The sequence below is a fragment of the Odocoileus virginianus genome, chromosome 28 (genome assembly GCF_023699985.2).
Source record: "Odocoileus virginianus isolate 20LAN1187 ecotype Illinois chromosome 28, Ovbor_1.2, whole genome shotgun sequence".
Classification (NCBI taxonomy): Eukaryota; Metazoa; Chordata; class Mammalia; order Artiodactyla; family Cervidae; genus Odocoileus; species Odocoileus virginianus.
Genome location: NC_069701.1, coordinates 13,181,055 through 13,194,986, shown reverse-complemented (window position 1 = coordinate 13,194,986; position 13,932 = coordinate 13,181,055). Strand labels below are relative to the sequence as shown.

At 36.5% G+C, this 13,932-nt stretch overlaps 1 long non-coding RNA gene across 1 annotated transcript in view; it reads right to left on the bottom strand.

The window, feature by feature from the left end:
• LOC139031729 (uncharacterized) overlaps positions 1-13,932 on the bottom strand; it is a 2,010,631-nt gene that overhangs the window by 1,220,558 nt on the left and 776,141 nt on the right. The window contains exon 4 of the long non-coding RNA XR_011484201.1: positions 1,187-1,263. This is a non-coding gene — a long non-coding RNA (uncharacterized lncRNA). The remainder of the gene's footprint in view (positions 1-1,186; positions 1,264-13,932) is intronic.

The following is a 13,932-nucleotide window of genomic DNA, read 5'->3' as shown; positions in this document are numbered from 1 at the left end:
TACCATGCTGCTTTTAGAAAAAAAAGAAAGGAAATCACTTTGGCCTCAATTATTTCCTCAACTATGAAATTAATAGTTCACTGACACATACAATATATTTTAAAATTATTCTCATAATGTTATCAATTAGAAATCTCAATGAAAAATACTAACTAAACAATATATGTAGAAACAGGAGATAAACATGATGTATGCAAGGGAAATCAGTTAGCTATAATGAAATCTTTGTATTTTGACAACTAAATGTCATAGACTAAATTTTATAGAATTCTGAGCCAGAAAGCAAACAAGTATCTAATATAAATATAAGATTAATATAATATTCTTGTATTATATAATATATAATAATATTTAATATTAATATAGTAATCAAATCTAATATTAATAAGAATATAATACACAATTGAATGATGATAAAGCGCTTCCATTCCTTTTGTTAATATACTGATACACTGATAAACCAAGTATGAAACTTTGATGGTTCTGTATTCCTTTTCTGTTTCTCCTGTTCTCTTTGTTAAAATCACCACCCACAAAGGCAAATTATACTTCATTTTACCAACTCACTGAAGTCGTGTGCCTGTTCTCCAGAGTGGAGAGTATAGTTGTTTCCAAATACCATCTCCTCTGCAAGTCACTTATCCTAACAACTTTCACTAGTATTGATTTCCATTTCACAAAATGTGTTTCCCCCCATTTTGAAACATGCATGAAAGCCTGCACATATTCAGTTTAATTTGTGGTTTTAACCCCTACATTCACATTCAAGGGAAACAGCTGTCCTACTCATCACTGTTACTTTCATTTCAACAGAAAATGCATTCAAAAACTGATTACAATAAGATGCTGTGTGCTTCCAGCGCATATCAAACAGAAGAACAATGAACGCCCAGATTACATTAGAAGGACTGTGACTAAAGACATTTAGACAGAATGTGTGTTGATAGAGTAATTATTAGGTGGAGTAAATTGCAATGTGGAAGCTTTAACAAGTACTTGTATAAATAGTTTCTTTTCCACAAAAGAGAGCTTGTAGCAGAGGAAAGAAAAATAGTCTCTTACTTCTAGTAATTTCCAAAATCAATTGCCTCAAGTAGTATTGTACGAGTATTTTTAAAGTTTCACTTTACAGTGTATTAGATGCATTTAATTTTGAGTCAGTGCTTTTTGGTAGTGAAAGGCTTACCTTCCCCAGTGGTTTCTTCTTCACCTTGCCAGGGAGAATCGATAGATGGACGCTGTGAGATGGCTAGCTGGGGTGATCTAAAATGAAGAAGGCATCGTGAAATTAGGAAAAGAAACCTGCGAGCTTCAACAATGACGGCCTCATACGAGAACATTTCTTAGTCAACAACAGTTACAGTGGTTGCCCTGTGTACCAAGCCCAGCTTTAGTACAGTTTTAGGCCTGGAAGTGAAAAGGGAGGAAAATGAATAGATGGGCAAATGAAAATGAAAATCAAAAAGTAAAACAAACTCTTTCTTCAGATGTGTTTGTAAATTACTTGGGAAGCTGTGGTGTTATATTTATAATTGGAGGAAAGATAACATTGCCAACTAGAGCCACAGACATTTCAACAGACACAGAAATTCTTCACTGCAGGCCACCTGCACGGAAGTGCTTTGGCATCTTTTTTTTTTTTTTAATTCAATAACTGAAGTTGTTAAAAAATGGTCTGCCCTGCATAATAGAAACGAATTGGGAGATTCAAGGGTATCTGTGTGGTAGAGAGACAAAGACGACAGATGGGGAAGGTACATGTGGAAAAAAAGAAAGAAGGGATCAATAAAATAAGTTGTCATCCCCACAAACTTTCAAAATTTTGTAAAAGAGGCAAAACCTCCAACTAAAATGATAAATATATTTTGTGGAAATCAGTAAAAGGAATTCCTTTCAGATGGAACTGACACACAGTGGGAGAGTGTGAACTCTCTGGAAATTAGTGTTTATCTTAAGGAGTGCTTTTAAATTTCTTAGGTTGTGAAATCCAGAGAAGTGTTCAAAAACATTTTCTAGGTGTGAAGGACATTCTGAACATAAAATACAGTACAACAGTATTATTCATGTAATATAACATTTTGACATGAATCTCAGTGTGTTAGGTTGAAGATAACACCCTCCCCTAAGGATGTCCACATCCTAATCTCTAGAACCCATAAATGTTCCCACACATGACAAAAGGAATTTTGTAGAGGTGATTAGGTTAAGGATCTTGAGATGGAGAGATTACCTAGATTATCTGTGTGGTCCCAAATGTAACCCTAAGACTCTTTATAAGTGAAAGATGGAGACAAGAGTAACAGAGTCAAAGAGACTGGAAGATTCTATGTTTCTGGCTTTGATGATGAAGAAAAGAACCATGAGCAAAGCATGCCAGTGGCCTGTAGAAATTGGAAAACGCAAGGAAACAGATAATCCCTCAAGCTTCCAGAAGAAATGCAGCCGTGCTAACACTTTGAGTTTATCTTAGTAAGATTTCTCAAATTATAAGACACTAAATGGTTATTGTTTTAAACCACTAACTTTGCTGTAACTTGTTGCAGCAACAGTAAGAAAGCAACACACTCAGATTAGTAAATCTTGATTAACTAAGAGTGAGATCTACAACTTTTCAAGACTTGACCAAATAACAAGAAAACAATGAAGCCGATTGCTAAGGCATGGGGTGGAAGGGACGATGAAAACCACTGAACTGTACACTACAAAATGGTGAATTTTATTTTATGTAACATTTTGTTATGTGAATTTTATATTGATGAAAATTAATCAATAACCTGCTGAATAAAGATTATACAATCACAACCAGTTTTGCTTTAGTGTATTGTTCAACTGTTTCAATGTATCATCCTAATCTATTTTCTTTTTTTTTTTTCCATTTATTTTTATTAGTTGGAGGCCAATTACTTTACATCATTACAGTAGTTTTTGTCATACATTGAAATGAATTAGCCATGGATTTACATGTATTCCCCATCCCAGTCCCCCCTCCCACCTCCCTCTCCACCCGATCCCTCTGGGTCTTCCCAGTGCACCAGGCCCAAGCACTTGTCTCATGTACCCAACCTGGGCTGGTTATCTGTTTCACCCTAGATAATATACATGTTGAGATGGATGAAACTGGAGCCCATTATACAGAGCGAAGTAAGCCAGAAAGATAAAGACCATTACAGTATACTAACACATATATATGGACTTTAGAAAGATGGTAACGATAATCCTATATGCAAAACAGAAAAAGAGACTCAGATGTATAGAACAGACTTGTGGACTCTGGGAGAAGGCGAGGGTGGGATGTTTCAAGAGAACAGCTAATCTATTTTCTTATTTTTCTGGAAACATAATTGATGATGATGATGTTAGTGGTGGTAATGGTAATTAAAAAGCAACCTTCATGAGGGTAACAATTCAACTGCTTTTTGTCCAGCCTAATTCTGTTCCCATCCTAAACAGATATAATAAATAAATAAAGCAACACAATATCCATCCTTCATATCCTGATTCTGATTCAATACTTTGCCTTTCTATCATTATCCCTTGCAAGTGCATGCATGCTAAGTCACTTCAGTCATTTAGCATTCAGACTCTTTGTTATCCCATGGATCTTCCCTTTCCTTCCCTTCCCTTTCCTTTTATTTCTTGGAAGACCATGTGATTCACAAGGCAAAATACTTTGCAATAATTTTTACTGTCTTTACTGCCTTGCCCTTTCATTTGAAGATATACAGCCTAGAGAAAATGGCTACACTTTCTCAGGGAGAGGATTCTTGCATTCTTTCAGAATTTTGCTACTGCCAAAGGATTATCCTAATTTCAATGAACAAATTCAAGGATTAATGGCAAACATTAATGAAAACTTTTAAGTTATCAAGACAAAACGTACTGCAAAACGTCACTCTAGACTTGAGAATTATACAAAGCCACATCTAGTATTTCAGCTTGACTGCAGACCAGTAAAGTGATGCAAGATATTAAGAAAACACATCAGGCTCAGAGATCTATAATTAATCTTGTCAGCAGATGTGGCAGGACAGATTCCTATTTAAACTTGCATATTGATGAGACTTTTCCCTCTTTTACTGTATCAGTACAGAACACACTGGGGACCCAAGGGATCTAAACCCATTACAGTTTTTTAGAGTCAAGTTCATGCTCACTGCATGCCTGCCTTGTTCTTGGTGGCATTAAATAATTAACTAACTATGACCATAAGTTGTTGAGAAAGTGGCAGCTTTTAGTGCATTTTTATACATGCTGTTGAAAAACAAATATAAAATTAGAAAGTCTGTGTCCAAGGCTTGAGGTAGAATAAATGGTCAGGGGACAATACATTCTGCATTTAGGTTCTGTAATTCAATTATATTGCAAACCTTTTAAAATATATGTATGCATCATATTCTATAACAGCTAGAGCTAAATGTGAAGAATCATAGGCAATTAATTTTATCCTTTAATTTCAATGTACAAGCACAAGTTGGATAAAAAAGCATGCATCTAGCAAAGATAAATTATTTTGAAAACTGAGAGGCAAATTAAATTATCTTTTAGTAACATTTAAAACAGATGAACAATCACAGATTGAAGAAAATGGGTAACCTTTCAGTAAACAAGTGAGTGAATGGTGGAGTTTTATATTGATCAGACTTATTCCTCATTATTAGTTTGTCTTTAGGAAAAAAATAGAGGAAAAATAATTAAAGACAAAATATTTCATTTTGCTCATATGCTTTTCATTTGTCAAAGTTTTTATTTTAGAAGCGTGTAGTATTAATTATAATATAGCAACACACCACAATAGATTGAGACATGACATATATTTTAAGCACATAATTAATGCTCAATAAAGTTCATGGAAACTAGGAAGTGTCTCTTTTATTAGAATAACACAATAACACAAAAAGAGCTGTGTGTCTTCTATCTCACTCTCAACATTCTAAACCCAAGTAATTTACAATCTTCATGGGGTCAGAGAGATGGAATATGACCTATGCTACAACTTGCAACAGGAGAGTGAACAGTAAATTATACATATAAACACATACATATATATTATACATATATTGTCATTGTTCAGTTGCTCAGTTCTGTCTATTTGCAACCTCAAGGACTGAAGCACACCAGGCTTCCCTATCCTTCACTATCTCCTGGAGCTTGCTCAAACTCATGTCCATTGAGCTGGTGATGCCATCCAACCATCTCATCCTCCGTTATCCCCCTTTTCCCCTGCCTTCTATCTTTCCCAGCATAGTCTTCTCCAACACCACAGTTTGAAAACATCCATTCTTTGGCATTCAACCTTCTTATGATCCAACTCTCACAGCCATACATGACTACTGGAAAAACCATAGCTTTGACTAGATGGACCTTTGTCAGCAAAGCAACATCTCTGCTTTTTAATATGCTGTCTAGGTTTGTCATAGGTTTTCTTCAAAGGAGTGATTGTCTTTTAATCTCATGGCTGCAGTCACCGTCCACAGTGATTTTGGAGCCCAAGAAAATAAAGTCTGTCACTGTTTCCATTGTTTTCCCATCTATTTGCCATGAAGTGATGGGACCGTATGCCATGATCTTAGTTATTTGAATACTGAGCTAAAAAATGCATTATATTATACATATATTTATAATGTGTATATAATATATGTATTATTAACTGGTAATCTTCTAGTATTTGCTTGATCCAGTTAGAATGATTCATATTCTATGCAGAAATCTCCCTGATTTAAAGTAAGTCAGACTAATTGTGGATAAGTGAAAAAGTGAAAGTGTTTCACTCAGATGTGTTCGATTCTTTGCAACTCCATGAACTATAGCTTGCCAGGCTCCTCTGTCCATGGGATTCTCCAGGCAAGAATATTAGGGTGGGTAGCCATTCCTTTTTCCAGGGATCTTTTCAACCCAGGGATCGAATCCACATCTGCTGCATTGGCAGGCAGATTCTTTACCATTTCCAAGAATTTGGACTTTATCCGGTGACAAATGGGAATATCATTGAAAAATATCATCATTGATATTTTATAAGAAAGTGGAAAATGTCAACTTATGTTAAAAATATTTTGTTTACAAAGAAAGGTGATCTATTCATAGAAGATTGCCAGTTAGTACCCATGGGATATATATCCTAGGATCTGGTATTGAGAGTTTGGGTTTTGATCATGTGGAGAACTCAAGTCTGCAACCTAGCATTTTTTACTGACCTTATTTGATTCATATATGAGCTTATTCAGCAGGTTTTCATGACACTGTCTCTATGGGTAGAAGATGTACAAATTTTCACTGAAAGAAGTCAATATGTGCATCATGATCAGAATAACCTATAATATTAATAGCAAGATAGTAACAAGATGATTTCAAACTGTGGTGCTTGAGAAGACTCTTGAGAGTCCCTTGGACACCAATACTATCAAACCAGTCAATCCTAAAGGAAATCAACTCTGAATATTCATTGGAGGGACTGACGTTGGAGCTGAAGCTCCAGTATTTTGACCACCTGATGTGAAGAGCTGACTCACTGGAAAAGACCTGGATGCTGGGAAAGCCTGAGGATAGGAGGAGAAGGGGGAAATAGTGGATGAGATGGTTGGATGATATCATGACTCAGTGGACATGAGTTTGAGCAAACTCCAGGAGACAGATAAAGACAGGGAAGCCTGGCATGCTGTAGTCCATGGGGTCCCAAAGAGTTGGACACGACTGAGTGACTCAACAACAACAGCGTGTACTTTGCTATAGTGTAATAATGATTCAATATTTTCCTAAGTGATAACTTGATTTTCTTGCACTGACACTCAGTTATCCTATAAAATGCCCCTCCACCATCTCTACCATTTTACTTGTACTTATCAGCATGTGTATACTGTTCTGTGGCTCTCAGCAGACTCTATTCTTCCTGTGATGCATTATTAGTCTGTGCTGTGTTATAACTCAAAGCTCCACAGGCTCCTCCTGTTTTGAGAAGCATCTGAGGAATAAATGTGCACTTGTGTTTCAACTAACACCCTCATGGACATGGAAAGCTAGTTTCTATAATGCCTGGGGAGATCTGAATCACAATGTAATACAATTAAATTGTGACAGGGAATATGTCTAAGGCAACAGGAAGTCACCACAGCTACAGTATGAGATGTGTGAGCTGATATACAAGGATTGTGATGCGTGCTGTGATGAACACTAACCGTGTTCATGTCTTGACCCTTTATGTCACTTTTGTAGGGACTAGTCTCTGAAAGCACAGGATTCTGATCAGAGGCAATAAATCAATAAGCTGTGACAGAGCTTTTTAATGAGGAAGGCAACCTGCTGGTCTCTGAGGCAGTCACCAAGGTGAGAGGAGCCACTGATTTTGAACACCTACAAAGCGCTGGATATTGTGAGGTGCTTACTGGCATGCATTATTAGGACAAGCCCAGAAGGCAGGTATCACTATCCCAGGTTTAAGTGAAGTCACTCAGTCATGTCCAACTCTTTGCGACCCCATGGACTGTAGCCTACCAGGCTCCTCCATCCATGGGATTCTCCAGGCAAGAGTACTGGAGTGGGTTGCCATTTCCTTCTCCAGTCATGTATAAATTGAGGTTCAAGTTAAGTCACAGAGCAACCAGGGAAAGCACCTTTAATTTAAGCCCACTTAGAACTGAGTTCAAGGTCTATCCAGCTGAAGATCTGTAGTGTTGCCAAAGCAATAATTAAGAATCAGAGTCCACCCTTTTCTCTGTATTGAGCTCTCCTAGGAGTACTCTCAAGTAGCTGATAAAAGCAATAGATGCTATTCCTGAAAAATAAGGATACTCACTTGTGACTATTCTTTCAAGAAATTTTCAGACCTTGAAATTGATCCACAGACACTTGGATTTCAGAATAAAGACAATCTACAGGGAAGAAACCCAGACTTATTAACCTTTGCTTTCACTTTGGTGTATAGGATCCCTGTGAGGCACAGAATGGTAATAAATAGAGATTGCTGAAGACAATAAATGAATTAAAAAGTGAATTAATAAAAAAAGTGTCTCTCTTCATTCTTCTCTGTTAACCTAAATTATGTCTATGGCTATTTGGCTTATTTCTATATCACTGTATCATATGTTCTAAAATTTACTATCTACTAAATGCTAGGTCCTTGTTCTTCACTTTGTATGCACTATTTAATACTGATCATGGTTGATTTTTAATCATATAAATCTTACACTGAGGCACTAGAACAGTACCTGAGGTTGAGTGAGCAAAATATAAATGATAGGAAAAATGCAGTTTGTGTGAACAGTAAAGCTAATATTTATTAAGAACTTGTTATGTTCAATGCACACATCCAAATGCTTACACATATTATCCTAGCTTAATCTTCACAACCCTGTGAAGCAAATATTCAGACTAACTTCTCTTTTTACTAAAGATATAACTGACAGAGCAAATAATAGATTTTATGTAAGAACAGGAAGGTATTAAAGAACAAAGCCAAGATTTGAATCTGGGGCTTTCTAATTTTATAGCTCATGGAAAATGAGACACAAGAGAAAGTAACCTGTCTGAAGTCTTAAAGATACTAGGTGATAAAGCAGAGAAATTAACTCCATTATTCTTTCCACTATGTGATTTTAATTCTTAATATCATTTAACACCAGAAAACTGACAGGCATCACTCTCCAACTAGCCCTGATTTATAATTTGTTGGCATTTTAGCTGTGGTGTCTGCAGGTATAGCACAAGAAAAAAAAAAAAGAGAGACTAACTTGTCTGACAAAACTTGGTAGCTTCATTGATCCTGTGATGCTCCCAACATTTTCAGAACAGGATGATCAAATATGCTACAAATGGTCAACCTTGATTCATAGTTTATTTAGGCTATAGAACTTTCTACACATTTTTCATTCTTAGCTTGGTTCATGTTGTATTTTCCTTAGATTTACACTTTCCTTTTAAGTACCATTTACAGATCTATCTGAAACTACAACAACTGTATCCCATACTAACCATTTAGAAGAATTACGAACAGAGGGAGAATGTGGCTCCTGGAATTTTATTTTATGAGATTTCATTAACTATAATAGTATACATTAAAATGTTCATTCTTTTACCTACTTCTAGGCTCCTGTAATATCTAATTATACCACTTTCATCTATGTGTTCCTTCCCCATAAGCCAGCAATCATATAGCAAATACTAGGTTACACATCTCACTTAACAAATAAGGGTAAATTAAGAAATACAGTATAAAATACAGGTTACAATTATGGTTTTTAAACTCAGAAATATATGGACCTAAATCTTGTCTCCATTCATTGATAGTTGTGGGACTTCTGGCAAAATATGTTTTTAACCTACATATTTGTTCTATCCTTAGGAAAATAGAGGTAATAAGATAATCTAAAGGAAATCAACCCTAAATATTCATTGGAAGGACTGATGCTAAAGGTGGAGCTCCATTACTTTGGCCACCTGATGCGAAGAACTGACTCACTCCAAAGACCCTGATGCTGGGAAAGATTGAAAGCAAAAGGAGAAGAGGACCACAGAGGATGAGATGCTTGGATGGCATCACCAATTCAATGGGCAGGAATTTGAGCAAACTCTGGAAGATAGTAAAGGAAAGGAAAGCCTGATGTGCTGCAGTTCATGGCATCACAAAGAGTCAGACACAACTTAGTGACTCAACAACAAGAAGATATAAGTTTCATAGGATGATGAACATTAACATAAATAATATAGATAAAGCAATTGGAAGAAGCCCTGCATATAAGTGCCTAATAAATGTTAACTTTATTAAACTCACATGCATTTTCCTTAGAGTTATGCTTCACCTTTAAGTACCATTTATAGTTCTATCTATATATCTATCTAAATCACTGGCTTATTTAATCTTCATCACAATTCCATGACATTTGACTACTAGCCCCACTTCCCAAAAGAGCAGATGAAAGCTCAGAAAGCTTAAGTAACTTGCAAAAGAAAATCACATATTTAGTAAACTTTTAACTTTCTTCAATACATCTTTTCCTATCTTTGTCTATCTGTAGTACCATAATAATAAAACAACAATAAACAGCACCAGTAAAAAATTGAAAACAATATATGCACAATGACTGATTCTATAAAAGCTTCAATAACAGCCTTTAACAAGGAGCATAGGCTCAAAAAAAAATCACATCTAACTATGGGAACAAAGAATAAAGACTACTAGCTTATATACATTTAAAAAGAGAGTACTTGTTTCTCATAAAATTCATACCCAGTGCTATTCAACCCAATTATTTTTATGCAATCCCATATTAAAAACTCCTCAACACTATGACTTTAAATCTATAGCATTTCTTTATTCTTTAATGTTTAAAAGATCATTTGGGATAAAACCAGCTACACTGAGAAGAATTAAAAACTGGAAGGTGCCAGTTGTATCAAACAGCTCTTTGACTCTGTGATAAGCAAAGGAATGAGACAATAATACAATAGGAAGGAAAAAGAACACAGTATCTATAAGCCTAAATTCAAATCCTGCTGACGTTGGTCAATGAATTCACCTGACTTCTCAAAGACTCAGGGTTTTTTTTCTCAACTATAAGGTGGAAATAAAAATAAAACAAGGATTTTTGCTTCAATCATATTTTTTTTGTGATAAAATATACTATGGGGCTTCCCAGGTGGTGCAGAGGTAAAGAATCTGCCTGCCCATGCAAGAGAAGGCAAGAGACTCAGGTTCGATCCCTGGGTCAGGAAGATTCCCTGGAGAAGGAAATGGCAACCCTCTCCAGTATTCTTGTTGGGAAAATCCCATGGACAGAGGGACCAGGTGGGCTACAGTTTGTGGGGTCGCAAAGAGCCAGACACAATTAAGTAGGCACGAACCATACTATAAACAGTATAAATACTAGGAAGCGATGGCTTTGTACTCTTGTTCAAAAGCCTACCACAGAAGTATGCATTTTAGGTTATCAAAAGTCTCTGTAAGCAGCAAGTACAAAATAGATATTTGTTGACTGGTTTAAGAAATAACTTTGGAAACAACTTACAAAATATTAAGTATGTATATAGATTTAGATCTTTAAATCTCAAAGTGTATTACATATGTGGCTCCTGCCTTGCACTGAATTTCTCTTTGAGCACACTGTGGCCCAAGGTCCAATACTTAATTCACTTAACTCGTTTCAACCAAATGTCTTCTGTGTAAGGTTATGACGATGGACTGTTATGGTCAATCTATGTAGTTCAGCAACACCTGGAAATTACTACGGAGATTCAATAAGCACTGCTATTTTAGTTTATTAACATTTGTGAGAAAATAATGCCAATTATAAGCTTTACAGAAAATGAAGGACATTTGATCAGCATTATAAGTCATGCTTTTTGTGTGATTTTTTCAGTGTTTTTCCACTTCAGTACAGACATGATTTAGAAGGCACCTGTCAACTTTTATCATGCTACATGTAAAAAATGATTATTGACTACTACACTTCTGAATTTATCAAATTATTAGCTTTAAGTTCTAATTATATTTTTTAGAGTAGGACTGATGTATGGAGACCAGGAAAAATAGCTTCACGAATTACATTGTTGTTTACATTTCCACCAACAAGACTAATGATTTGTTTAAATACAAAATCCTATTCTTATTGAACAAGTTAGGGCTAAGCTAAGAAATTCAAATAACAGTTTCTTTGGATTCCACATTATCATGCCATCTGTCACTAAACTATACAAATTATCTGCTTCACTCACTTCCTGTATTCAGTTTCTGCCAGCTTCCAGAAGGTGCATTCAGATGTTTCTAAAGTACGCACACTCCTCTTCCACTATCAGATTTGCTCTCCTAGTAAAGGAATTTGCCATCTGGGCAGTTATTCTAGGCTCTCACTCAGCCCTCTATCCTCTCACCCTCCTGACCTTCTATGAATCACGTGATTAACAAATCCTTACCCTGGGAATTTGCTTTTTGACTAATAGAATTCACGCTGGTCCTTCTGTGACCCCTGGGTATAGACGGTCGTTGAGCATCAAGGTCCTACAGCTTTGCAGGTAACCACTGAACCTGACACAGTTCCAGTGTCTGAAGTTCTACCCTGACTGAGGCAGCTACACCTACTCCATCCTCAGCAGTGGAATGGAAAATTCGCTGTCTACCATCCACACCATCATATTTTTCTGAAAATAGCTGACTCTGTTGCATAGCTCATTAATGATGCTTTCCACTGCATAATGTAGCATGTAACCATGTGGCAACAAATACATATTTTCATCTCCTATCACATGCATCGCTCTGTGGATTTGCACACGCTGCTCTCTCTCTGTAGATTAATCGTTTGCCTGTCTGCTGCCTAGAAAACACTTGATCCTTCTTCAAAGTCCATGGGAACTCACAGTCCAAAGAGAGCAGACTTGAGGTTGCCACGGGAAAGGTGCGGGGGAGAGGGCCTGAGTGGGAGGCTGAGGTTAGCAGATGAAAGCTCTTTATGGAATGGATAAGCAGCAAGATCCTACTGCATAGCACAGTATTCAATATCCTGTGATAAGCCAAAATGGAAAAGAATATGAAAAATAACTCATATATATATAACTGAATCACTTTGTTGTAGAGCAGAAATTAATACAACATTGCAAATCAACTATATTTCAATATTTAAAAGAGTCCACTGGAAAGAACACTTGCTATCTGAATCCTCCGTTAATGCTCCTCATCTGCTTCCTAGCAGGGGAGTTGACTACTCCATCCTCAGCGCCCACAAAGTAGTTTAATATCAAGACTTTCTCTTATCCAGAACTACCTGTGTTGTATTTGAGTTTCACATGCAAATCCCTGTCTCCCCAACAAGGCTGTAAATTTCCTGAGGGAATGGGTCATCATACTGTACTCATTTCTGTATCTCAAATGCATGCTCTAGTGCTTGCTTCAGTAAGTTTATTGTTGTTGTTCTGTTACTAAGTCCTGTCCAATTCTTTGCCATCTCATGGACTGTAGCACGCCAGGCTCCTCTGTCCTCCACTATCTCCCAGAGTTCGCTCAAATCCATGTCTATTAAGTTGGTGATGCCATCTAACCATCTCAATCTCTGCCTCCCTTTTCTCCTTTTGTTTTCAATCTTCCCCAGCATCAGGGGCTTTCCAGTGAGTTGGTGACACAATAAAAAAGCTTGTGCTCTTGAATCCCTAATTAAAAGATGTCTTTTAGCTAAAATGAAACAAATGGAAGAGATAATAGAGTTAGGAGAGATAGATCAAAGACAGAGAAAATGTAACTTGTCCTATTCTAAATTAATAATGTTAAGGTTAAAGATTGGAAGCAAGATGATAGCCACAAGTGGAGCAAATGGTTCATATAGTATTTATATACACTGAGCAGCAAGGAAAGAAAACTACCATTTATTAAGCACTTACTGTATGCCAGTCAGTATACCAGGCCCTTCAACAGTTTTAGATAAGTTAATCTGTACACTGGTATATACAGAGTGTTGGTGAAGAAACTGATGTTTGGTAAGATGAAACAGCTTGCTTGCAATACCATAGATGCTAGTATTATTGCTAAGAGATCTACGCAAGAGTGTGCAACTCTGGAGTCAATTTTTTTTTTCCCTTCTTCTTTAAGTGCTCAGTTCAGAGACTCATACACAGCAGGAACTAGATGAATGATAACAATAATATTCATAAAGAAAATTCCTAACATTTAACTTATTATGTCTCAGGTACAGGGCTGAGCCCTGGGGAAAAAGTGGTGAATTAGACACATCTTACTCACAAAGGTTTTTAAATGTGTTTGAAGGAAATTGAATTGAACCTAAAGCTTAGTGTACCCAACCTTAAAGTAATTCTGAGGTGTATCAAACAAACAGAAAGTGCTCAGTTTTGTTAGGCTCTGTTTTGCTTCTGTGACCACAGAAGGAGGAGAAAGAGTCTCTTCCTCAAACAGTGTGGAGGCCAGAGGCTGTCTTCCATGGCAGGAGAGTGCCTTCAGTAATT